The sequence below is a fragment of the Lepidochelys kempii genome, chromosome 5 (assembly GCF_965140265.1).
Source record: "Lepidochelys kempii isolate rLepKem1 chromosome 5, rLepKem1.hap2, whole genome shotgun sequence".
In the NCBI taxonomy this organism is placed as follows: Eukaryota; Metazoa; Chordata; order Testudines; family Cheloniidae; genus Lepidochelys; species Lepidochelys kempii.
The window spans coordinates 26,947,724-26,973,129 of NC_133260.1; the positions used below are offsets into that span (position 1 = coordinate 26,947,724).

Below are 25,406 nucleotides of genomic sequence, written 5' to 3' on the forward strand. Positions count from 1 at the left end.
GTCTCTCTGTGCTTCTGTTCCCATCTGTAAAATGAAGATAATACTTTCTTCTCTGTGTACATATATTTAATATATATATTTAATATATTTATATTTTCATTTAATATTTGAGTTAATGTTTAAGGCACACTGATGCAGTGGTGATTGTAGATCTTTTACGTACCTAAATCAAAATACTATCACAAGTTATCTCAAAAGCTGTACGTGGGAGTTGCATGGGCTGAAAATCAAGACAGAATGTGGCCCAATATATGTTTTGAGGGGGGGGAAAAGGTATTCTACAAAAAATGGCCTGAAAAAATGGTTTAAGCCTTCTCTTGGAGCTCTTGCTACATTTCCAGCGCTAGGATCTTACCTTTCATTGCAAATAGGTTGCTAAAATTCCGGGGTAATTTAGGCTTGATCTACACTTACAAAGTTCTGCTGACACAACTATGTCGATTAGATTGTGATTTTTTTCCCCCCTAAAATACAGTAACTCCTCACTTAGTCATCCCAGTTAACGTTGTTCCATTGTTACATTGCTGATCAATTAGGGAACATGCTTGTTTAAAGTTGTGTAATGCTCCCTTATAACGTCTGCAGCTGTCTGCTTTGTCCACTGCTTGCAGGAAGAGCAGCCTGTTGCAACTAGATGGTGGGGGCTTGGAACCAGTGTGGACTGGCAGCCCACTTATCAGCTCCCCGCTCCCCTAAGTTCCCTGTGCAGAAGCTGCCCAGCAGGCTATCAATTGCTGGCAGTTCAGCTGTCCCTCCCCCCACTGCCATGTGCTACTCCTGCCCTCTGCCTTGGAGCTGCTCCCCAAGCCTCCTGCTTGCTGTGCAAGGGGAAGGGGGGATGCTAATGTCAGGGTGTCCCCCTCCCCCTTGCTCCTGCAACCTGCTTACCCCATCTCCATAGAGCAGGGGGACACACAACAGGGCTCAGGACAGAGAGAGCTTCCTGGCAGCAGCTGTGGTCTCAGCTTGCTGATTAACACTTAAGAGTGGGTCAGGGTACTTAAAGGGGAAATGCGCATCTCACACACACACACACACACACACACACACACACACACACACACACGGTGTGTGTCTCTGTCTGCCATGCTGTCTTCCCTCCCTCCATTCCTGCTGCCTTGTAGAGGGTGAGGCTAGATTAACAACGAGTTAACACTTGAGGGCTCAGCCAATTGCTAGTTCATCATTTAGCAGTAAGGCATTCCCTGGGAAATATCCCAGCCTCTGACTTCACCACCTCAACCAAGCTTCACAATCATCATTGCTGTGTACAGCATTAAATTGTTTGTTTAAAACTTATACTCTGTGTGTGTGTATATAATATATATATATATATATAAAAATATAGTCTTTTGTCTGGCAAAAAAAAAAAAATTCCCTGGAACCTAACCCCCCACCCCATTTACATTAATTGTTATGGGGAAATTGGATTCGCTTAACATCGTTTCGCTTAAAGTTGCATTTCTCAGGAACGTAAATACAACGTTAAGTGAGGAGTTACTGTAGTTGTGCTAGTAAAAGCCCTAGTGTAGATGCAGTTATACCAGGATAAGTCATTTTATACGGGTTTAGCATATTTTGGTTCCTGAATCAGAATAAACTCTATTGATATAAGTACTTTTATAATGGCATAACTGCATCTGTGCTAAGGGAAGTTTTTTGCCACTTTGCTGGCATAGTTATATTTAAAGCAGCAAGCATTTCAATGGTAAACAAGGCCAAATTCTGACGGTGTTGGTAGCAATGCCTGTTATTATGACTGCCTGGCATTTCCCATTATGTGACCCTGTTTTCTCTTGCTTATAACTGACCTATTTTAACCATTTGGACCATGTGTCTGCCTCTGGCTGAATGTTTTTGGAAATTTTCAGCCAGAACAGTTCACCCATTTACAAGAAAAAGGCTGGGGAAAATAGTGTTTCGCCCATGTTCAATTCTGGTAACCTTTTCTTTGAACACTCTGACCCCCTCATGATTTGGAGCAAGGACTTGAAATTTGGCACATTGCTGGTCTTTGTGCCAGGAATGTGCCTTTTGCCATCTCCATAAAAATCTGCTTAAATTTTGTCCGAAATATCAACCTTTGAAAAATCACAGTTTGCACATGCTCAGAAGAGACTTGCTAGAGTTCAGTAGCTAAAATATCTGAAGTTTCCATCTGCACTGAGTATGCGTCAGCCTGCAGTTGGAGGGGCCTGAGAAGGACTGTCCCTGAATTTTCAACTCTGGGTTGCTATAGGCCATGGGGGAACCAGTGGGGTATGGGAAAGATTTGATGAAGAACCAGGGTGTGGAGTGAGAACTGGGAGTGTCTTGGCAAAGACAGTGGAAGCCAGGGTGGAGGTTGTGATAAATTAATGTTTGTGTAGCAATCAAATACTGTAATGATGAATACCATAAAAAAGCCCATGGAAAAATTAACAATTCTGTCTTGAGCAGCATTTGAATAATGTGCAGTAAATAAAACATAGAACTACACATTAAACATCGAAGAGAAAACAGGATATTGAACAGCTGCTCTTAAGTGAGCTCCAACCATTCTGAGAACTGAATGAGGAAAAAATGTGATCAAGTAATTAAAGACAGTATTATAATACATACTAACAAGGGGACCAAATTGAGGCATTTCTAACTCTTGAATGCTTGATTTTGCAACCTTAATGTTTCTTTTAGCACAACAGTTTTTATTTGTATGTATGTAATTCTGTGTAGATTCATAGGCTGCACTCACTGCGATCATATCTGAGTGTCTTCCAGTAGTGGATTAAGCATGTGACTAATATCTGCCTGATACTGTAGTGTATGTATAGTTTACTATGGCTGTGGACTATAAGCAGCCCGTGAAAAATGTTTCTCAAAATTATACCTTTTGTATGAAAATTCAAGAGCTAAGCATTCTTGCAGTCCAGACTCAATTATGAAGCTACAGTACATAACTACAGCATCACCAAGTTAACCCTCAACATTGTCATCTATAATGATGTAGTGGAAAACTAGTTCTTTAAAACAAATGCTTCATGTAATACAGAATTCTTTTCATCCTATATTGTGTGTAGTGCACCACTGTGAGAGGTGTGGCCCCAGCATTGTTGTGGATGAAGGTGTTAAATTCACTCCAGCTATGTGAGGATGGCTTTTCTAGCTGAACTTGTCTGTCTGTAAATATATACTATACAGAGCTAATTAAGAAAGCATAGCAAGTGAGCAGACTTGGCACAGAGACGTGTGAATAATTAATCTTTCTCTGTTCTGGCCCTTGCTGAATGCCGTATGTTTATAAAAGGGTTAGTAAAGCTATTTTTGTCTTTATAAACTATGTATGTTTATATTAATATTTTCTAAGGTTTTTCTTGGTGAAAATGTTAGTTGCTGGTTTAAAAAAATTTGGTCTTTTGAAACAGCTTGCATTTAAGCACTTTTTCAACTGATGTATACTTCAGAAATTCTGCATTTCTTCAGACAGCATAAGAAAAGTGGGCTAAATTAGAATTTATTTGAAAGATTAAAATTTAAAAAATCTTCTATGCCACTCCTGTCTGTGAACTATTTGTACTAAGTGCTATAAGACAGTACAATGGACAGTGCCAAAGCATGTTACTTCTTCTAATAATTTTTGCCATACCCTGCTTCCATTTGTCACACAAGTAGTCTTATTAGGCCTTGGCACGATTAAAGTGAGAAAAGTTTGGCTCTATGTCTCTGTAGTATGTTTTTAATTAAAATCCATTGTACAAGAAGTTATATTTTCCAATGCATGGTTAAAGTGAAGTAGGTTTAGTCAAGTGTTTTTGGCATTCCAGCATTTTATAAACAGTAACTTTTTGCTGGTTGTTAAGTTTTCAGCTAAGCATCATGGGTTAGTATTTTAATCTCTCATCTTAACTTTTTAAAGACTCTGACCCTGGTATTGTATGTGGCTAGGGATCAGCTTGTTCTGCTGAAATTATAAACATGGAATCGAATGTTTTCTGTGAGGCCCAAGTTTATAGCTTATGTAGTTGGGGAAGCTCCCTCTGTTTATCTGCATAAGATACAAAAACTCTCATTGGAAAAAATATGGAATCCACTGAGTCATGGTAAATCATAAATGAAGAATTTGTAGCTCTTTTACTCTTTGTAGTTTGTAGATCTTTTACTTCTAGAATATTAATCCTGAAAAGTTTGAGTTTCTGATTTTGGACAGCAGTAAACACTTGCTAAAATGAAATCACATAGGCTAAAAATTGCATAAATATTTTCAATGTGGATAACATAGTCATTAAATGGCCAGAGTACACCGCAAGTCCATTTATGCAACCTACAAGGCAGATAAGTTTAACATTTTTTTTTAAAACTTCACTTGGTTGATCACTAATAATGTGTTTGGTCCAATACAGAACAAAGATATACACTATTCCTGTTCTCATACTGCTTCAGTCTCAGAGACATATGGGCCAAAAGAACAAAGTAGGTTGTCCCTTTCCTGATTCCCACTGCTTTTGAGGCTGTAATTGAATAGGTTGTAATTGAACTTTTACAATGGTAAACTATCATTTTTGTGTGCGCACACACACACATCAGCATTTCAGAATCGTATTAAATTATACTTGTTTTAATCATATTTGAGCCCACAACTGCAATCATGAACCCATGTTTGTCAGCTTTAACGGAAAAATAACTGAGGGGGAGAATTTAGATCCCACAGGCAGGACTGTGGCCAAAGGCTGGAATAAATATCTGATGTTTTTGTGTCTCTGAGCTCCACCTTTCTATGCCTGCTGCCTATCTTTTAAAACATCTCTTCCCTTCTTTATTATTCTAATGAGTTTTGTCACTTAGTAAAACCACACTGTGAGAATTTTAAACATATATGTAAGAGCATGCAAAACCCCCCATTTAATTTGGGCTTCAGATGTTCAGTTGAATACCTCCCTGGCCCCTTCTCTCTCTCCCCTTCTTCTCCCCCCCACCTCCCATAATTTGTAGGAAGATACTGGAATTAAAGCCACTGGGATCTTCATTCTTTCCCAGCAGAGGGAGGTGAGCAGATAGGGGAAGTTCACTGCTTTCTCAAGCAAGGGGAGGGGCGATAACTGGACCTCCAGCTCTCTTTATTTGAGGAGCAGCTGAACTCTTGAGCATGGCCTGTAGCTCCACCTGAGGAAGCCCCAACTGAGAGTTTGTCCATCATTCAGTCAAGCTCTTCAAGTTCAGGATTCAAATCTGGATGAGCTAGGAAAGTCCTGAACCTGAAATTAGATAGAGTATCCAAGTATTCACATGACAGAATCATAGATTAGAAGGGACCAAAAGCTTCATTTAGTCTAACCCCCTGCCAAGATGCAGGATTTGTTGTGTCTAAACCATCCAAGACAGAAGGCTATACAGCTTCCTTTTGAAAATCTCTGTTGAAGAAGCTTCCACAACCTCCCGAGGCAGTCTGTTCCATTGTCCTACTGTTCTTACAGTTAGGAAGTTTTTCCTGATATTTAATCTAAATTTGCTATGCAGTAGTTTGAACCCATTGACTCTTGTCCTGCCCTCTGTGGGAAACTTTCTACATCTTTATTATGGCAGCCTTTCACATATCTGAAGACAGCTTAATCTTCTCTTTTCCAAACTAAATATACCCAGTTCATTCAGCCTTTGCTCATTATGCTTGTATTCCATCCCTTTGATCATCTTTGTCACTCACCTCTGGATCATTTTGAGTTTCTCTACATCCTTTCTATACTTTGGTGACCAAAACTGGATGTTGTACTCCAGCTGAAGCCTAACCAATGCCCAGTAGAGCGGTACTATCATCTCCCATGACTTGCATGCTGTGCCTCTGTTAATACAACCTAAAAGTGCATTTTCTTTTTTTGCAACAGCATCACATTGCTGACTCATGTTAAGGTTGTAATCCACCACAACTTCCAGATCCTTCTCAGCAGTGCTGCTGCCAAGCCAGTTTCCCCCCATTCTGTATTTGTGCATTTGTTTTTTTCTTCCCTAAGTGTAGCACCTTGCATTTGTCTTTTTTGAATTTCATTTTGTTGTCCATAGCCCAATTCTCCCATTTATCAAGATGCCTCTGAATTTTATCTGTAGCCTCCAAAGTACTGGCAACCACCGTAGCTTTGTGTCATCTGTAAAAGTGATCAATGTGCTCCCCGTACTTATATGCATATCATTAATAAGAATATTAAAGAATACTGGACCCAGAACAGATCCCTGTGGAACCCGACTTGAGACCTTCCTCCAATCTGACATCATTCCTTAATAGTTATTCTTTGTTTGCACTTGTTTAATCGCAAAGGAATTTATCATTTGAATGGGTGTGTTGAAATTGTATGTGTTGGAGTCACTCACAAAATGTGTAGTCAGCTGATAAGCCTGGGAAATGGCAGAAGGCTCTATCATTTTCTCAGATTCCACGGTTAATTTCAGCTTCTCAGTTCTGTAAAAAGTTGATATTGCCTTTTATAAAATTAACATAGTTGTATGCTTTTTAAGAATGTCCTTATTTTGGTTTCAGATTTAAAAGTTATTTGTTAAGAAAACTGAAAAATCTGGTTGTCCTAGACTTATTAGCTTTTTTTAAAAAAAAATTTCATATTTGTTAACAGAAGTATAGACATGAAAAGAGACAGAATTTTGGGTAACATACTCTTAGAGTCTAAATGCACTGAGAAATACTCTGGTCAGGCAGGCGAAGGTCAAGGTGACACAAGCTGTGCAGCAAATGAGGTGAATCTATTATCGGACTGAAATTTCAGGGTGTAAGGCAAGCAGAACCTTGTGCATTAGAGAAATAACATGTTTGAGCTTCAGTTGTATTGTCCAGGGCAATGTAAGGGGTCACTTCTCCATTGCCTTCCATCAAAATAAGGCTTATAAGTATGGTGAAGAGTGAGAAAGTCTTATTTTAAATGGCCTGTCTCCTACCTTATTAGTTTTGTTTATAAACTGCCCAGTTCCTACACCACACACTTCCTAGAAAAATGGAATAGAGCTACATTTTCCCCTCTGTAAGGTGCCAAACAGATTAAATGTGTATGAATAGTGACCCAAAATGTCTCCTAGGAATGTGAGAAAGGGGCCTAAGAGCCATAATCTCCTCTCACCTGTGGACCCTTTCTTGATGAACAACAAAATGGAACCAAGGGAGGGTCACTCCCTTAGTTGCAAACACCTAACAGAGACCAAAATTTCAATGCTGGTCTTATCTATTATTACCTGCTCTTCACTTTCTGCTCCACACCCAGGAGAAAGCTTTATAGCAAAGTGGGAGCTGTGCTACTATTTGGAAGGATTGCAGTGAGTAGAGTATAGAATTCTCATTCATGTGGCTGCCCAGAGGTCATAGAATATCAGGGTTGGAAGGGACCTCAGGAGGTCATCTAGTCCAACCCCCAGCTCAAACCAGGACCAGTCCCCAACTAAATCATCCCAGCCAGGGCTGTGTCAAGCCTGACCTTAAAAACTTCTAAGGAAGCAGATTCCACCACCGCCCTGGGTAACGCATTCCAGTGTTTCACCACCCTCCTAGTGAAAAAGCTTTCCACATATCCAACCTAAACCTCGCCCACTGCAACTTGAGACCATTACTCCTTGTTCTGTCATCTGCTACCACTGAGAACAGTCTAGATCAATCCTCTTTGGAACCCCCTTTCAAGTAGTTGAAAGCAGCTATCAAATCCTCCCTCGTTCTTCTCTTCCGCAGACTAAACAATCCCAGTTCCCTCAGCCTCTCCTCATAAGTCATGTGCTCCAGTCCCCTAATAATTTTTGTTGCCCTCTGCTGGACATTTTCCAGATTTTTCACATCCTTCTTGTAGTGTGGGGCCCAAAACTGGTCACAGTACTCCAGATGAGGCCTCACCAATGTTGAATAAAGGGGAACAATCACGTCCCTCGATCTGTTGACATCCCAAAATGCCATTGGCCTTCCTGGCAACAAGGGCATACTGTTGACTCATATCCAGCTTCTCGTTCACTGTAACCCCTAGGTCCATTTCTGCAGAACTGCTGCCTAGCCATTCGGTCCCTAGTCTTTAGCAATGCATGGGATTCTTCCTTCCTAAGTGCAGGACTCTGCACTTGTCCTTGTTGAACCTCATCAGATTTCTTTTGGCCCAATCCTTCAATTTGTCTAGGTCAATCTGGACCCTATCCCTACCCTCCAGCGTATCTACCTCTCCTCTCAGTTTAGTGTCATCTACAAACTTGCTGAGGGTGCAATCCGCTCCATCCTCCAGATCATTAATGAAGATACTGAACAAAACCGGCCCCAGGACCAACCCTTGGGGCACTCCACTTGATACTGGCTGCCAACTAGACATGGAGCCATTGATCCCTTCCCATTGAGCCTGACAGTCTAGCCAGATTTCTATTCACCTTATAGTCCATTCATCCAGCCCATATTTCTTTAACTTGCTCACAAGAATACTATGGGAGACCATGTGAAAAGCATTGCTAAAGTCAAGGAATAACATGTCCACTGCTTTCCCCTCATCCACAGAGCCAGTTATCTAGTCATAGAAGGCAATTAGATTAGTCAGGCATGACTTGCCCTTGGTGAATCCATGCTGACTGTTCCTGATCACGTTCCTCTCCTCTAAGTGCTTCAGAATTGATTCCTTGAGGACCTGCTCCATGATTTTTCCAGGGGCTGAGCTGAGGCTGACTGGCCTGTAGTTCCCCAGATCCTCCTCCTTCCCTTTTTTAAAGATGGGTACTACATTAGCCTTTTTCCAGTCATCTGGGACCTCCGCCGATCGCCATGAGTTTTCAAAGAGAATGGCCAATGGCTCTGCAATCACATCCGCCAACTCCTTTAGCACTCTCGGATCCGCAGTAGTCTGGGAGCTGACCTTGTTCGTGAAGACAGAGGCAAAAAAAGCATTGAGTACATTAGCTTTTTCCACATCCTCTGTCACTAGGCTGCCTTCCTCATTCAGTAAGGGGCCCACACTTTCCTTGACTTTCTTCTTCTTGCTAACGTACCTGAAGAAACCCTTCTTGTTACTCTTAACATCTCTTGCTAGCTGCAACTCCAAGTGTCATTTGGCCTTCCTGATTTCACTCCTGCACTGCTGAGCAATATTTTTATACTCCTCCCTGGTCATTTGTCCAAGCTTCCACTTCTTGTAAGCTTCTTTTTTGTGTTTAAGGTAAGCAAGGATTTCACTGTTAAGCCAAGCTGGTCGCCTGAAATATTTACTATTCTTTCTACACATCGGGATGGTTTGTCCCTGTAACCTCAATAAGGATTCTTTAAAATACAGCCAGCTCTCCTGGACTCCTTTTCCTCTCATGTTATTCTCCCAGGGGATCCTGCCCATCAGTTCCCTGAGGGAGTCAAAGTCTGCTTTTCTGAAGTCCAGGGTCTGTATTCTCCTGCTCTCCTTTCTTCCTTGTGTCCATAGTAGTCTATCAAGGACCTTTGGAGATTTGTGATATTATGCTTCTTGTCTCCTCTGCAAAATGACAATTGCTTCTGCCCTGACACCCACGTGACCTCCACTCTATGCAGATACTTTGGGGACTATGGGCTGTATTATCCTCTCCTGCAAAAAAATCCTTTGACTGAAGGTTGCCCTCTTCTCTTTCAAATCTCTACCAAAAATCCACTTATTTAATGACCATACAAAGTGAGATGAACTAGGAGGGGGAATTCAAACAAACGCACAGCCAACTCCCACCAACTCGGATTTCTACTTCTGAATTTCCCAGGGTAGTTTGTCATATTTATATCTGTCCTTTAGAATAGATTGTATGTTCTTTGGGGCATGGACTGTTTTAATTTTTTGTGTTATAAAACATGCAGCATATTGCCTGTGTGAAGCAAATAGTTTAACATCTGAAACAGGCATTTTATTTTTAAAGTCTACTACTGCACTTTATCTCTCAGTTCCTTTTGCTTTCATTTCAGTTGTTGTTATGCCAAAAATATCTTTTCCTAACAATAACAATTCTTGGCTAGTGATGATGATATTACCATAGTAACAGAAACTGGTCCTAAGCAATCTAGATAGGAATTTAGAATTTCTTTCGTACATTAATCTCTTCGGGACTGAATGTAAGGGCTTGGCTTTATTAAAATTCGCAAATTACAAAACAGTACCTTAAATCATATTTTTTGGTTTTGTTGAATGTGAAATCATTGTATCTTCATGGTGATTTAACTTTTCAAGAGGTAGTCTGAAACTTTTATGAAAAAACGTACTGGCTATGCAGCACATTTCATTTTCAGCCACAACTTCTTTGCCCAAATGTTTTAAAGTCTGCTTGACCTTTAGGGGAAAAAAATCACCTATGAAACTTGTGTATATATATGTTTTTACCCAAAAACAAAGTTTGTGGTAGTGATGGACTGAAATAAGACTAGATCTTGAGTGCCTTTTCCAAATTGTTACAGAGACAGCAATATTACAAACCCTTGGTCAGTCCACTGTTCATATTTCTTAGGAACATCAAAGTGGGGCTGTGGCCCAGAAAAGGAAATTATTTGATATGTCTGCTACCTGTGGAATGTATTCAGAGTTATCTGTTGACTTTTAGTGACAAAAATAATTTTTTACTGCTTTGTATTTCTGATAGCTATGCAGATTCAATGCAGCTATGGGACAAGGGAGCTGGATTCTTTTCTGGGATGAAATCAGAATTGTTAACTGTGTTGCATTTGATGACTGTTACAGTTGAGGTGAGAACCAGAAAATGTAACTTGACTTTCAGATCCCAGGCTGAGTTAGGGAAGGCAGTTAGGAAACCCATCCTTTTATTTGTAAACTGGATAAACCAAATATAGACTCAACATGGAGTCCCATAACAACACTTTCACCGTCAGGAAATGCATTTTCAGGAGATACATTTTAAGGAGATTGTAAATTGTTTCAAGTCCTGTTAAGATATATTGCTATAGTTACATAAAAACAGAAAATAATCTTTGTACTGTACCTTTTTCAAATCCACATAGGGCATTTAAAATAATTCTTTTTCCATTCACCATTAAATAATCAGTGTTTTCATGTATTTGTTAAAATAAAGAATCTGAATATTCTTTACTTATTTATACTCTGGGTAACCCAGTTGGCCTGGTCTCTGGGAATCTTTTACATAAATGGTGGGAGAAACAAGTGCTACAAGAAGACTATAATTATAAAGTAAAACTGTTTTTTTCTAACTGTATTAATACAATTCCAGGGAGGAGCACTCTTTATACTTAAGCCAAAAACTTTGTGTCTTGTACACAGTAAGATGGATTGTCTAGTTTTAAAATCACAATAATATACATTTTTGCTTCTGTTTTCTTAGTTTGGTTGGTCACTCTGTTCATTGTTAACATAGTTGCAGAAAATTGGCTATTATGGTGAGATCTGAGATGATAGCAAATGAGGCTGAGAAGACAAATTAATGAGATGCCTATAGTGTCAGCTGAGAAAGTTCCTCTAGAGAGCTTTCAATTATTGCAGAAGTTTTAATGGAGGGAGCTGTTTAAAGCTGGTTCCAATCACAGTTATTTATCTGGGTGGAGATAACTCTAAAACCAAATGAGCCACAACTATTTACAGCCTTGACTAATCAGAATCTTTAAGAACCATCCTGTTTTCCCAGATTCAGTCTTCCTGCTTTTGCTACATCATGCAAGACTGCTTTTGAGTCATTTCAGTTCGTATTGATGACACTAACTTGAACTGCGGAGATGTTCTTTCCCAGTAATCTTTTCTTTGATCCCTATACAGAGATTGATTATATTCCACTCTTATCTTTATCAAGGATGAGGGTTAGATTAAATCTAAACATATAGCCCATTTGCCTAATGTGGAAGATGGCATAAAATGTCCGTTTACTCTTAGTTTTTGTATAAGCCATTCACTGATTGTCTGTAACTGATCTAAAATTTCTCGATAATAAAAATCGATACACTTGCAGTCGTTAGATGTTGCTGAAATGGTAAATAAAATAGAGGGTTTACTTTTCACACAAGTATGGGTTGAGATTTTCAGATATGTTTGGGAGTCCCTGTAAAGTGTATATGTTTGGCTTCTGACATAGCATTACACAACATAGATTTTGTATTTTTTTATTATTGGGCTCTATCCAGTGTAAAGGTAATTCTGCAATTATACAAGCTGCTCCCTATTTTAAGGGATTCTTTCTCTCTGTACATGCAGCTGCCTAATGCCAGTTTTGCTTTTATGTAGCCTGGTTATGCTACTTTACATATACCTGGTTATGCTCCTTTCTTAAGTGTGTGATTTGTTCCTGCCAGCTGTTCCAGTTGCATGGTAATTGGTCTCTTGGGAATGGTGACAGCACTGAATGATGCACCCCCAACTTTGAGGTAGGGGAAAGAGGTGGGGTGCAGTTTCTTCCTTGGCAGAGAGACAGCTGTTAACTGGGGTGGAGTGTTCTTAAAAGGCTGTGTAATCCAACGCCTGTCTCCCTGACTCAAAGATCTGTAATGGATCAGTCAGGGACAACATAGACCTGTTGAGCCAAAGATAGTTTTGTCCATCCTCCTTACTTCCTTCTCAATCCCTGAACAATGATCATAATGGTGAAAGAGTGAGATGAGGCCAGGGGCTGGAGTTCCTCAGGTGAATAGGATTGTGAGAGGCCCCTTCATCTGCACTGCAAGTTTGATATTTGGAAATGCAAAATCAGAGTAAATATTAGCATGTGTGTCTTAGAGTTTTCTATAGTGTCCATTACTGTAATATTTATGCACTGAACTAGTAATTACAGTACACAAAGACCAGAGTAGTTTTCATATAAGCTTACGTTGATCTGTTCTCACAGGTTGTAGGGGTGTGTGGTTTCCTGGTGTTTTTGGTTTTCATACCCTTCCCATATTAGTTGTCCCTTGTCTTCTGAAATATAAAAGGCTTTGGTAAATTGACTTCAGTCCTGTAGTATTTTCTGAAAATTGTCTGGTTAGTCTTATCTCATTGGGAAACTGATTCTATTGTCGTGTGTCCCTGCCTAAGAATGCTTTGTTCCCGGTTCTAATGCTCCGTTAAAAGCTGAAGTCTGATTATGTAACATGCAAGAATTTATCATTTTGGGAAGAGAATAGTAGCTGAAATAGACAATGGTAATTAAAATTGTTATAAATGATTCTGGGACAGAGAATTTTATTTTGAAAAAAATAAAAAGCAATTTGGAACCACTGAAGGAACTTGTGCCATTATTTTAAAGAATAATTTTATTAATCTTTTATCACATTGCTATATATAATATTGTACTGGAAATCGGCAAAGATTTGAATTAAAATAATAAACCAAGATGAAAAAAAAATGTCCACCAGACTGCCTATCAGCACTCATGCTGTCTTCTAAAATATAAATGAAAGTTTTGCTTTTGATGATTTTAATGTTTTTTATCTAATTTTTAGAATAAAATTCCAGTTGGGCTAAAAGAATGTCATAGATCAACTGACACTGACTCTGTTCATCTTTTTTCTCAGGATATTTCACCAAAGAACGTGGATAAATATAAGGAAGAGGGATAGTCCAGTGATGTATAGAAAAAAAAACACACAGTATTTTTATTTTAAAAGAGAGAGGGAAGGATAATGCTACTGATACAGCTTGAAGCAAACTGAGGCACAATGGTCTGATTCTCTTCTCATATATGCTGTTTTTAACTAGTATAAATCCACTGTTTCAATATAATTATTCTGAATTTTGTGTGCATTAGACCTGTTTTCCACTTATAAAGATGGCAGGAGGCTATTCAGAAGACACCTTAGATTTCTTCTCTAAGAATAACACACACAGGCAGAAAGAAAAGGAGTACTTGTGGCACCTTAGAGACTAACCAATTTATTAGAGCATAAGCTTTCGTGAGCTACAGCTCACTTCCTCAGATGCATATCGTGGAAACTGCAGCAGGCTTTATATATACACAGAGAATATGAAACAATACCTCCTCCCACCCCACTGTCCTGCTGGTAATAGCTTATCTAAAGTGATCATCAGGTGGGCCGTTTCCAGCACAAATCCAGGTTTTCTCACCCTCCACCCCCCCACACAAATTCACTCTCCTGCTGGTGATAGCCCATCCAAAGTGACAACTCTTTACACAATGTGCATGACAATCAAGTTGGGCTATTTCCTGCACAAATCCAGGTTTTCTCACATCCCCCCCACCCCCATACACACACAAACTCACTCTCCTGCTGGTAATAGCTCATCCAAACTGACCATTCTTCAAGTTTAAATCCAAGTTAAACCAGAACATCTGGGGGAGGGAGTAGGAAAAAACAAGAGGAAACAGGCTACCTTGCATAATGACTTAGCCACTCCCAGTCTCTATTTAAGCCTAAATTAATAGTATCCAATTTGCAAATGAATTCCAATTCAGCAGTTTCTCACTGGAGTCTGGATTTGAAGTTTTTTTGTTTTAAGATAGCGACCTTCATGTCTGTGATTGCGTGACCAGAGAGATTGAAGTGTTCTCCGACTGGTTTATGAATGTTATAATTCTTGACATCTGATTTGTGTCCATTTATTCTTTTACGTAGAGACTGTCCAGTTTGACCAATGTATATGGCAGAGGGGCATTGCTGGCACATGATGGCATATATCACATTGGTGGATGTGCAGGTGAACGAGCCTCTGATAGTGTGGCTGATGTTATTAGGCCCTGTGATGGTGTCCCCTGAATAGATATGTGGGCACAATTGGCAACGGGCTTTGTTGCAAGGATAAGTTCCTGGGTTAGTGGTTCTGTTGTGTGGTATGTAGTTGTTGGTGAGTATTTGCTTCAGGTTGCGGGGCTGTCTGTAGGCAAGGACTGGCCTGTCTCCCAAGATTTGTGAGAGTGTTGGGTCATCCTTTAGGATAGGTTGTAGATCCTTAATAATGCGTTGGAGGGGTTTTAGTTGGGGGCTGAAGGTGACGGCTAGTGGCGTTCTGTTATTTTCTTTGTTAGGCCTGTCCTGTAGTAGGTAACTTCTGGGAACTCTTCTGGCTCTATCAATCTGTTTCTTTACTTCTGCAGGTGGGTATTGTAGTTGTAAGAAAGCTTGACAGAGATCTTGTAGGTGTTTGTCTCTGTCTGAGGGGTTGGAGCAAATGCGGTTGTATCGCAGAGCTTGGCTGTAGACGATGGATCGTGTGGTGTGGTCAGGGTGAAAGCTGGAGGCATGCAGGTAGGAATAGCGGTCAGTAGGTTTCCGGTATAGGGTGGTGTTTATGTGACCATTGTTTATTAGCACTGTAGTGTCCAGGAAGTGGATCTCTTGTGTGGACTGGACCAGGCTGAGGTTGGTGGTGGGATGGAAATTGTTGAAATCATGGTGGAATTCCTCAAGGGCTTCTTTTCCATGGGTCCAGATGATGAAGATGTCATCAATATAGCGCAAGTAGAGTAGGGGCTTTAGGGGACGAGAGCTGAGGAAGCGTTGTTCTAAATCAGCCATAAAAATGTTGGCATACTGTGGGGCCATGCGGGTACCCATAGCAGTGCCGCTGATCTGAAGGTATACATTGTCCCCAAATGTGAAGTAGTTATGGGTAAGGACAAAGTCACAAAGTTCAGCTACCAGGTTAGCTGTGACATTATCGGGGATAGTGTTCTTGACGGCTTGTAGTCCATCTTTGTGTGGAATGTTGGTGTAGAGGGCTTCTACATCCATAGTGGCCAGGATGGTGTTATCAGGAAGATCACCGATGGATTGTAGTTTCCTCAGGAAGTCAGTGGTGTCTCGAAGGTAGCTGGGAGTGCTGGTAGCATAGGGCCTGAGGAGGGAGTCTACATAGCCAGACAATCCTGCTGTCAGGGTGCCAATGCCTGAGATGATGGGGCGCCCAGGATTTCCAGGTTTATGGATCTTGGGTAGTAGATAGAATATCCCAGGTCGGGGTTCCAGGGGTGTGTCTGTGCGGATTTGATCTTGTGCTTTTTCAGGAAGTTTCTTGAGCAAATGCTGCAGTTGCTTTTGGTAACTCTCAGTGGGATCAGAGGGTAATGGCTTGTAGAAACTCGTGTTGGAGAGCTGCCGAGCAGCCTCTTGTTCATATTCCGACCTATTCATGATGACAACAGCACCTCCTTTATCAGCCTTTTTGATTATGATGTCAGAGTTGTTTCTGAGGCTGTGGATGGCATTGCGTTCCACATGGCTGAGGTTATGGGGCAAGTGATGCTGCTTTTCCATAATTTCAGCCAGTGCACGTCGGCGGAAGCACTCTATGTAGAAGTCCAGTCTGCTGTTTCGACCTTCAGGAGGAGTCCACCTAGAATCCCTCTTTCTGTAGTGTTGGTAGGGAGAACTCTGTGGATTAGTATGCTGTTCAGAGGTATTTTGGAAATATTCCTTGAGTCGGAGACGTCGAAAATAGGATTCTAGGTCACCACAGAACTGTATCATGTTCGTGGGGGTGGAGGGGCAGAAGGAGAGGCCCCGAGATAGAACAGCTGCTTCTGCTGGGCTGAGAGTATAGTTGGATAGGTTAACAATATTGCTAGGTGGGTTGAGGGAACCATTGCTGTGGCCCCTTGTAGCATGTAGTAGTTTGGAAAGTTTAGTGTCCTTTTTCTTTTGTAGAGAAACAAAGTGTGCATTGTAAATGGCTTGTCTAGTTTTAATAAAATCCAGCCACGAGGAAGCTTGTGTAGAAGGTTGGTTTTTTATGAGAGTATCCATTTTTGAGAGCTCATTCTTAATCTTTCCCTGTTTGCTGTAGAGGATGTTGATCAGGTGATTCCGCAGTTTCTTTGAGAGTGTGTGGCACAAGCTGTCAGCATAGTCTGTGTGGTATGTAGATTGTAATGGAGTTTTTACCTTCAGTCCTTTTGGTACGATGTCCATCTGTTTGCATTTGGAAAGGAAGATGATGTCTGTCTGTATCTGTACAAGTTTTTTCATGCAGTTGATAGATTTCCACTCCATACGGCTAAATGCAGTGCCTTGCATAATGACAGGTTTCAGAGTAACAGCCGTGTTAGTCTGTATTCGCAAAAAGAAAAGGAGTACTTGTGGCACCTTAGAGACTAACCAATTTATTAGAGCATAAGCTTTCGTGAGCTACAGCTCACTTCCTCAGATGCATATCGTGGAAACTGCAGCAGGCTTTATATATACACAGAGAATATGAAACAATACCTCCTCCCACCCCACTGTCCTGCTGGTAATAGCTTATCTAAAGTGATCATCGGGTGGGCCATTTCCAGCACAAATCCAGGTTTTCTCACCTCCACCCCCCCACACAAATTCACTCTCCTGCTGGTGATAGCCCATCCAAAGTGACAACTCTTTACACAATGTGCATGACAATCAAGAGTGAATTTGTGTGGGGGGGTTCTCTCTCACACAGGCAGAGAGAACTGGCCTTGAGCTGGAATCGCAGAAGTGTCAGTAGTGTTCCCCTTCCAGGTTTCTTCACCCTCAGTATGATTCACCAGAATTAGTTGCTATTGCCTGGATCAAGGAGTTTAGGAAGATTGCTCTCTGAAAGGCAAACAAACAAAATCCCTTCAGATTAAGTTATCTTTAGTAACCTCTTTCATGAAAGACACTCATGTAAATTTGTTCAGGTACATACCTAGTTCAGTATCAAGTGATATTTTGAAATGCAGGCATTCATGGCTGTAAGCCTGGATGGCTGACACCCAAGAAAAACAGCTCCTTTCTTCAGCCAAACTTGAATGAAGACTTCGTTAACAAGAAGCAAAACAAGTTACCATTTGATGCCAGCTGGAAAGGAATGACAAGTGTTCTTTTCATTCCTCACAGAAGTTTAGTTACCCAAAGATACTAACATTGCTACAGGAAAATACTGATCAGTGTCGTTTTAGGAAAGTACTAGGACAAAGATAGAGGTGGAAAGGTTAAGCAAGAATTTAAGCACCACAATCACTTTCCGTTTTAGAGCACCACAAATGACTGGAACATCCTATGTTCTGGACTTACCAAGCTAATCAGCTACAAGGTCTTGCTGTTCCAGAAGCACTGGAATCACTTATGATGAACAAATGGGTACTTGAAATAGCCTGCTCGGGAAATGTGCTGAAGTTCATCTCAAATCCTCCAAGATGGTTCCTTTAAGCCCCAGGACCAAGAGATCACAGAAATATATTTATCATGCTTGGCTTTTTTAGGGCCTGATTGAAAGCCTATTAAAGTCAATGGGATTCTGGTTACATAGACTTCAATGGGTTTTCAGTCAGGCCCATGTAGTGCTTTTCATCAGTAGATTTCAAAGAACTTTACGAAGGTGGAAATTATTATTAACCCATTTTACAGATGGGGAAACTGAGGCACAGAGACCTTAAAATGACTTGTTTGAGGTCAACCAGGAAACCAATGGCGAAGTTGGGAATAGCACACAGTTTTCTGGGTCCAGTCCAATGCCCTATCCACTGGATCAGGGGTCTCAAACTCAAATGCCCATGAGGGCCACATGAGGACTAGTACATTGACCCAAGGGCTGCACCACTGAGCGCCCCCCCCCACCGCTGCCCCGGCCCTGCCCCCACTCCACCCCTTCCCTGAAATCCTCACCCCAACTCTGCCCCCTCCGTACCCCCAGGGGGTGCAGGAGGGGTGCAGGGTGCAGCAGGGGGTTGGGGTGCAGGAGAGGTGCGGGGTGCGTCGGGGGCTCAGGGCAGGGGGTCAGGGTGCCAGGTGCAGCAGGCGGCTCAGGGCAGGTGGTTGGGGTGCAGGAGGGGTGCAGCAGGGGGCTTAGGGCAGGGGGTCGGGGTGCAGGAGGGGTGTGGGGTGCAGCAGGGAGTTCGGCTGCAGGAAGGGTTCGGGGGGTGATTCCAGCCTGGTGCGCACCGGGGGCAGGACAGACTCCCTGCCTGCCTGCCTTGCCCCCGGTGCACGCTAGGCCAGAGCCACTGTAGGTAAATGCTGGGGGGGGCAGAGGTGCCGCGGGGAGCTGGCAGGCCGCAGAAAATAACCGCGTGTTTGAGACCCCTGCACTAGATTATACTGCCTCCCAATATGAAGACAATACTCTGTTATGCAACTTCTTCAGGAGGAAAGAACCCTTTTGCCTGTGCCCTCATTCAAGCATTTATTTGGCTTTTATTCCATCTTTTTCATGGTTCCGAATAAGTTGGGCAATCCATGAACAGTACTGGATCTCAAGATATTCAAGAAGTGGATGAAATATCTCAGGTTCTGGATGGAAGCTCTCTCATTCCTTTAAAACTGTGTCCTGCGGGAGATATCCTGACCTCAGTTGTACTAAAGGAAACAGTCACGTGCCAGTCAGATTGGAACACCTAAAATAATCACTAGGGGTTCTCAAGGGAGTTACAAAAAAATACCTTCTGGTATTAGAGCATTTTCTTGATTTCAAGCTTTGATCATTTTCCTTAAGTCTGAAAAAAGGTCTCTCCTTAGATCCCCATTATGATCCTTCTAAGGAATGTAAAACACTGCACTTCACTCATTTCAGTGGCCTTTTTGTCCTAGACCAATCCATGGAGTCTTTCCTAGTTGGTTTGGTTCAGTTGCCTTACCTTCCAGTTCACCTTCAGATTTTGAATGTCTTTAAGAATTTGTGCTTAATACTGCATATTCAGCTATTAACATAGACGTACAAAAACCCATAGCCTTCCTGTCTTGTAATTTATTCTCCTTCTCATGCATCCTAGGAACTTGTTGGCTTGCCTCTTTTTTTTTTTTTTTTTAAACTTTTGACAGACATTGACCCTCTCATCAGTCATTGCTACCTGGAAGTCTCTTTCCATCTGCCCATAGTGTATCATATCATTCAATTTACCATATACTTCAAATTTTTATTCCCTTTCTTTATACACATAACATTTAATTTTGGGTGCCAGTCTCTTCTTTCTTTCTGTCAGTTAATTTTTTACTTTAAATCTTTTCCTTATAACCTGACTGTGGGTATCCTAGTTTTATTATATCCTCTCTCTCTCTCTGTGTTCTCTTCATTTCTTTTTTTTTTGTATTTAAATTGGCCAACAAAGCCCTTTCTTATACTGTTGTTTTTATTTGTTTTGAGATGTGGCAAACTTCTGTTGGGCATTAAGTAACAGCTTTGGAACTAGCTTGTCTTGCCAATAACTGTTAATGGAAAAGACGCGTAATCATGCTTTTCATCAGTCATTTCAGTCTGATTTAGTGCTTTCAAACTCCTTTCTTCTTTGTACCTTTCTTTTTGTGATTTGAATACTTGTATATTATGCTAACTAACCCTGGCGTGGAGGTTATGTTGAGGGTAAATTGTTATTTTTTATATGTTTCGGTATGGGCAGCCCATTTTGTATTATGTGTTTTGTAGAATATATATAGTGTGTCTTCATTACATAAGAACACCTACACTATGAATAACTATTTTGAAGTTTGTCTTTTTATTGGGATAAATAAATTATCTTAAATAATGAGAAAAATGTAATTTTCTTAAGATGCAAAGGAAGCACAGTTTGTGTTTTGGGGGCTTTTCTGAGGGTAAGGAGGAGGTATGGATAAAGATTTTTCTGGAAAGTTAGAAATGGATTGCTAAAATCTTGTAGATGCCTAAAGATGATAATCTGTTTGGAAGACCGTGTTCAGGGTCTTTTAAAGGCAAATGAGTAGAAACTGGAAATGGCAAAATATTTTGTATGATTTTGAAATACACAGAGTTCAGGGGAAGCTCATAACAAACAGGCGCTCTTTGCAAAATCTTGGGATTTTTTTCCACCCACCCACTCTGAAGTCTGCCTATCTATAGTAACTGGCTCAAAAGGGGGGTCCAATGTTCTCTCTAAAGCCTGTTTCTTAAATAATAATCCAGAACCTGGTCTTTGTTCTGGCTTCCCCCACCCCCAAAAACGTTGTGTAGTGGATTTTTCCTTACTTTTGTAAGGGTCAAAATTATTTAAATTTATAAATGGTTAATGTTTTAATAGCTGATTAGAGTACAACGGATGAATACATTGCTTATAACCATGGTTTATAACCACGTACAATACATTGTAATGATGAGTTTATAATCATGTATACTGATCTTGTCTTTAACATGCTTATAACCACTATCCTTTTATTAACTCTCTAAGTTATTTATAAATGAATTCTTAATATAAAGAGTGACCAAAAATCATACCTGTTTGAGATGTAAAATATGCATAAGGCTTTCTAATATATAGGTAAAGAAAAAGAACAGTGTGATCAGATTCTAATGGAGATTCTGACATGATTTCTCCTAACTCCATTTTGGCATGTGCTTTCAAAATAGACAATAAGAAGATGGAGTCGTCATTAAATGGAGTAAGATAATTTAGTATGTCAGAGGGTCTATATGTAAACACAAGGAGCAAGAACTACTCAAATGTTACTAAAGGTAAATCTACGCTGCAGTTAGACACCTGCAAGAGGCCTGTGCAAGCTGACTCGGGCTTCCAGGGCTCAGGCAAAGGGGCTGTTTAACTGCAGTGTAGACATTTGGGCCCGGACTGTAGGACCCTGTGAGGTGGGAGGGTCTACACCACAATTAAATGGCCCCTTACCCCAAGCCCCACAAGCCTGAGTCACTGGCATTGACCAGATGTAGATTTTTAATCACAGTGTTTTAAGCGTAGACGTACCCAAAATTACAGAGAGAAGGCACCCAAACCTAACCTTCCTGACCATATCAGGTCTCCTGGCAGAGCCCATGGCATTGCAGGTAGCTTGCATCTCTGTTTTCCCACCCTAGGAGGACCATAGCAGGCTCAGCATGTAAAAGTCAGAAGAAATAATAATGTTCTGTGAAAAAATTAGATCTTTCTGAGAAAGAGGCTGGCATGTTTGCTGCCACAACATAATGCCCAGCATTGTGTTCTGAACCTCAAACTTTCCTTACTTCAATTTCCCTGAATTCTATTTCTATTCACACATCTCTTACTTAGCATTTGCAGGGCCAGGCACAGATGTTTGTGCCACTTGTGGAGGTGATGATAAAGTGTGTGCGTTCTGGTCACTTTTTTAAGTATATGGGTTTTCTGTATGATATTCTGTTTTTCTTTCTCTTCTCTATAAGTCAGAATTGCCAAAAGTGGCTGCCATGGTACTTTCATGTGGAACTTTGAATAGGGGAAACGATGAATTTTTGAGCTATTTGGGTGAGTTATCTGCAAAAAATTGAGGGAATTTTATGGAAAGTGATTTTTTGAGGATTTTAAACCCATATAAAATAACTGTGCTTAACATTATTTGTGCAAAATTCCATAGGATAATTTTCGGCAAGTTTGGATAAGCCCTTGTAGAGGGGCATATATGGAACAAAAATGTATGTGACCCATATGGAAATACAATATCAATAATGAAGCAGTTAGGGAATATATGAACACTTATGAGCTCATGTGAAAGTAGCATCTTTTCATGTTAGTTCTCACCTCACCCATATATAAGCATTTTTGATCTGTGGCAGCAGTCTACCATGTGTTATACACAGGTGGATCCCTGTACGCATGCAGAGCCTTTTGAAGTCAACAGGTCTCCACACAGGCTCCACACAAGCTCCGGAGTCTTTCTGTCTCCAGTGCATTGCAATATCTGGAGTCTAATTCTGTATGTGGATCAAATATGTCCTTTCCACCTAGTAACAGTTCTGCATTGGAAAGGGGATGGATTGAATGACCCTAGTAGGTCACTTCTATCTCTGAGTTCTGTGGAACATTAGACTTGTGTCTCTACAGCTCCAGTGAGATTTGTATTTTGTTAATTAGTAGTTTATTTCTAGGCAGTCTCTTGATGTCATATTGACTATTGCACTCTATTTTTCACAATCCCACTGAAGTTTGACTCCCTTTGGGATTGTTAGGCTAATTAGATTTGTTCAAGGAAAACATGTGAATGGTTCTCAGTCCGTAAAGCCTGTGTGCTTTGTATAAATAAGGTCCTTTTATTAAGTAATTAGGAGGGTCTGTTGTGTTCTGTTTAGCTCAGATTAAGTGTGAGGACGGGATTATTAAATTCTCTGCCTTCCCTCATTCGTAATTGGGGATGTCAGAAAGGCTATGAAGTTCTGATTATGAACTTTTAGTGATGTTATTACACATCTACAACTCACTTATTTTTTTCTGTAGTATGTTTCTCATCCATTGTTATATTTGCTGTATTTCTCTGTGAGCTTTTTTGCACTTTGTGCTTATTTTACAGTCTGTAATGCTTAAAATAGTTATGAAAAAGTACTTCTTCCTGTAAAAACAACGAGGAGTTGTTGTGGCACCTTAGAGACTAACAAATTTATTTGGGCATAAGCTTTTGTGGGCTAAAACCCACTTCATCAGATGCATGGAGTGGAAAATACAGTAGAGAGGTATAAATACACAGCATATGAAAAGATGGGAGTTTGGCTCGTTAGCACTGACCCCCCACTTGGTAAGATATTCTCAACAGTTGACAAGAAGGGGTGAAATCACTTTTGTAGTGCTAATGAGGTCAATTTAATCAAGGTGGCCCATTTCAAACAGTTAACAAGAAGGTGTGAAAAGAAAAGGAGTACTTGTGGCACCTTAGAGACTAACCAATTTATTTGAGCATAAGCTTTCGTGAGCTACAGCTCACTTCATCGGATGCATACCGTGGAAACTGCAGCAGACTTTATATATACACAGAGAATATGAAACAATACCTCCTCCCACCCCACTGTCCTGCTGGTAATAGCTTATCTAAAGTGATCATCAGGTGGGCCATTTCCAGCACAAATCCAGGTTTTCTCACCCTCCACCCTCCCACACAAATTCACTCTCTTGCTGGTGATAGCCCATCCAAAGTGACAACTCTTTACACAATGTGCATGACAATCAAGTAGCACTAAGTAAGCACTAACTAAGTAGTAGCACTACTTGATTGTCATGCACATTGTGTAAAGAGTTGTCACTTTGGATGGGCTATCACCAGCAGGAGAGTGAATTTGTGTGTGGGGGGTGGAGGGTGAGTAAACCTGGATTTGTGCTGGAAATGGCCCACCTGATGATCACTTTAGATAAGCTATTACCAGCAGGACAGTGGGGTGGGAGGAGGTATTGTTTCATATTCTCTGTGTATATATAAAGTCTGCTGCAGTTTCCACGGTATGCATCCGATGAAGTGAGCTGTAGCTCACGAAAGCTTATGCTCAAATAAATTGGTTAGTCTCTAAGGTGCCACAAGTACTCCTTTTCTTTTTGCGAATACAGACTAACACGGCTGTTACTCTGAAAGAAGGTGTGAGTGTCAGCAGGGAGAAATTAGTTTTTATACTGACCCATCCACTCCCAGTCTTTATTCAGGCCTAATTTGATGGTGTCCAGTTTGTTGTCTATCAATGTGATATGTGCCACCAATACCCATCTGCCATGTACATTGGCTAAACTGGACAGTCTCTACACAAAGAATAAATGGACAGAAATCTGACCTCAAGAATTACAACATTCAAAAACCAGTAGGAGAACACTTCAATCTCCCTGGACACTCAATAACAGACTTAAAAGTGGCAATTCTTAAAAAAAAAAAAAAAAAAAAAAAACTTAAAAAAAAAAACAGACTCCAACAAGAAACTGCAAAACTGGAATTAATTTGCAAACTGGAGCCTGCACCCTGAACCTCTTCCCGTACCCCAACCACCTGCCCAAGTCCCCTCCTGCACCCAAACTCCCTCCCAGATCCAGAAGTTGTTGACTTCTGAGTAACCAGTGAGGTATAATAGAAGCTGGTTTGTGCTGGCATGGTAAATCTAAGAATTGGAATATCCACCGGCTTTGATGATTGTCTGCCCCATTCTTTGCAGTTCACCCTTATTAAGTGACCTCAGCTGGCTCCCCTGGGATTCCGGTCACAGTAAATATTGGAATATCCACCAGCTTTGGGTATTGTCTACTCCATTCTTTGCAGTACACCCTAATTGAGTAACCTCAGTGTGGCTCCCTGGGACCCCTGTCATAGGGCCTACAGAGAGCTTTCTGCTCTCTTCAGCTTTCCCAAGAGACTTTCTCCTGGCTCTGAGACCGATCTCACCTGCCCTTTTCTCACTGACTCTCTGACTGCTCTCTCACTGGGTCTCCTCCCTCTCAGATTCTCCCTGGGAGTGCCTGTTCTGGCACAGGGAGGCTGGATCTGCTTCATTTACAAGGGCTGTCTGCCTTGTGACAGTTCAGTACTTGGGTTTGTAGAAGAACATAGGCTTGGAAGGGGCTGTGGCTTAGTGAATCAGAATTGGGATAAATATTCTGTGTTTAGAGAGCAGGATCTGCATCCATTTAAATCTCTTTAATAGGTCATAATTTGTGTACTACAATGTTATTCTGAACAGTTCATTTTATTATCTCTCTCACCTGGAAGTCACAATATAGAGGGAGTATTAAAACACAAACGAAAGAGAGTGGGGAAAAAAACGTTCAGGAAACTTAACATTGAGCTTGATAATTAAATAAGCTGTTTAGTTCAACTTCTTGATCATGAAAATATCCTCATTACTTTTCCAAAAGAACATTCCTATCCTTCTCAAATTGTT

The 25,406-nt window shown here is 40.8% G+C and overlaps 1 protein-coding gene and 1 long non-coding RNA gene across 4 annotated transcripts in view; one reads left to right on the top strand and one right to left on the bottom strand.

Moving 5' to 3' along the window:
* The window catches only part of LOC140911222 (uncharacterized), a 38,545-nt gene extending 32,610 nt beyond the window's left edge, over positions 1 to 5,935 (bottom strand). Inside the window, exon 1 of the long non-coding RNA XR_012158869.1 lies at positions 5,675 to 5,935. This is a non-coding gene — a long non-coding RNA (uncharacterized lncRNA). The remainder of the gene's footprint in view (positions 1 to 5,674) is intronic.
* WDR70 (WD repeat domain 70) overlaps positions 1 to 25,406 on the top strand; it is a 271,958-nt gene that overhangs the window by 137,370 nt on the left and 109,182 nt on the right. The gene's annotated exons all lie outside the window — the stretch shown is intronic.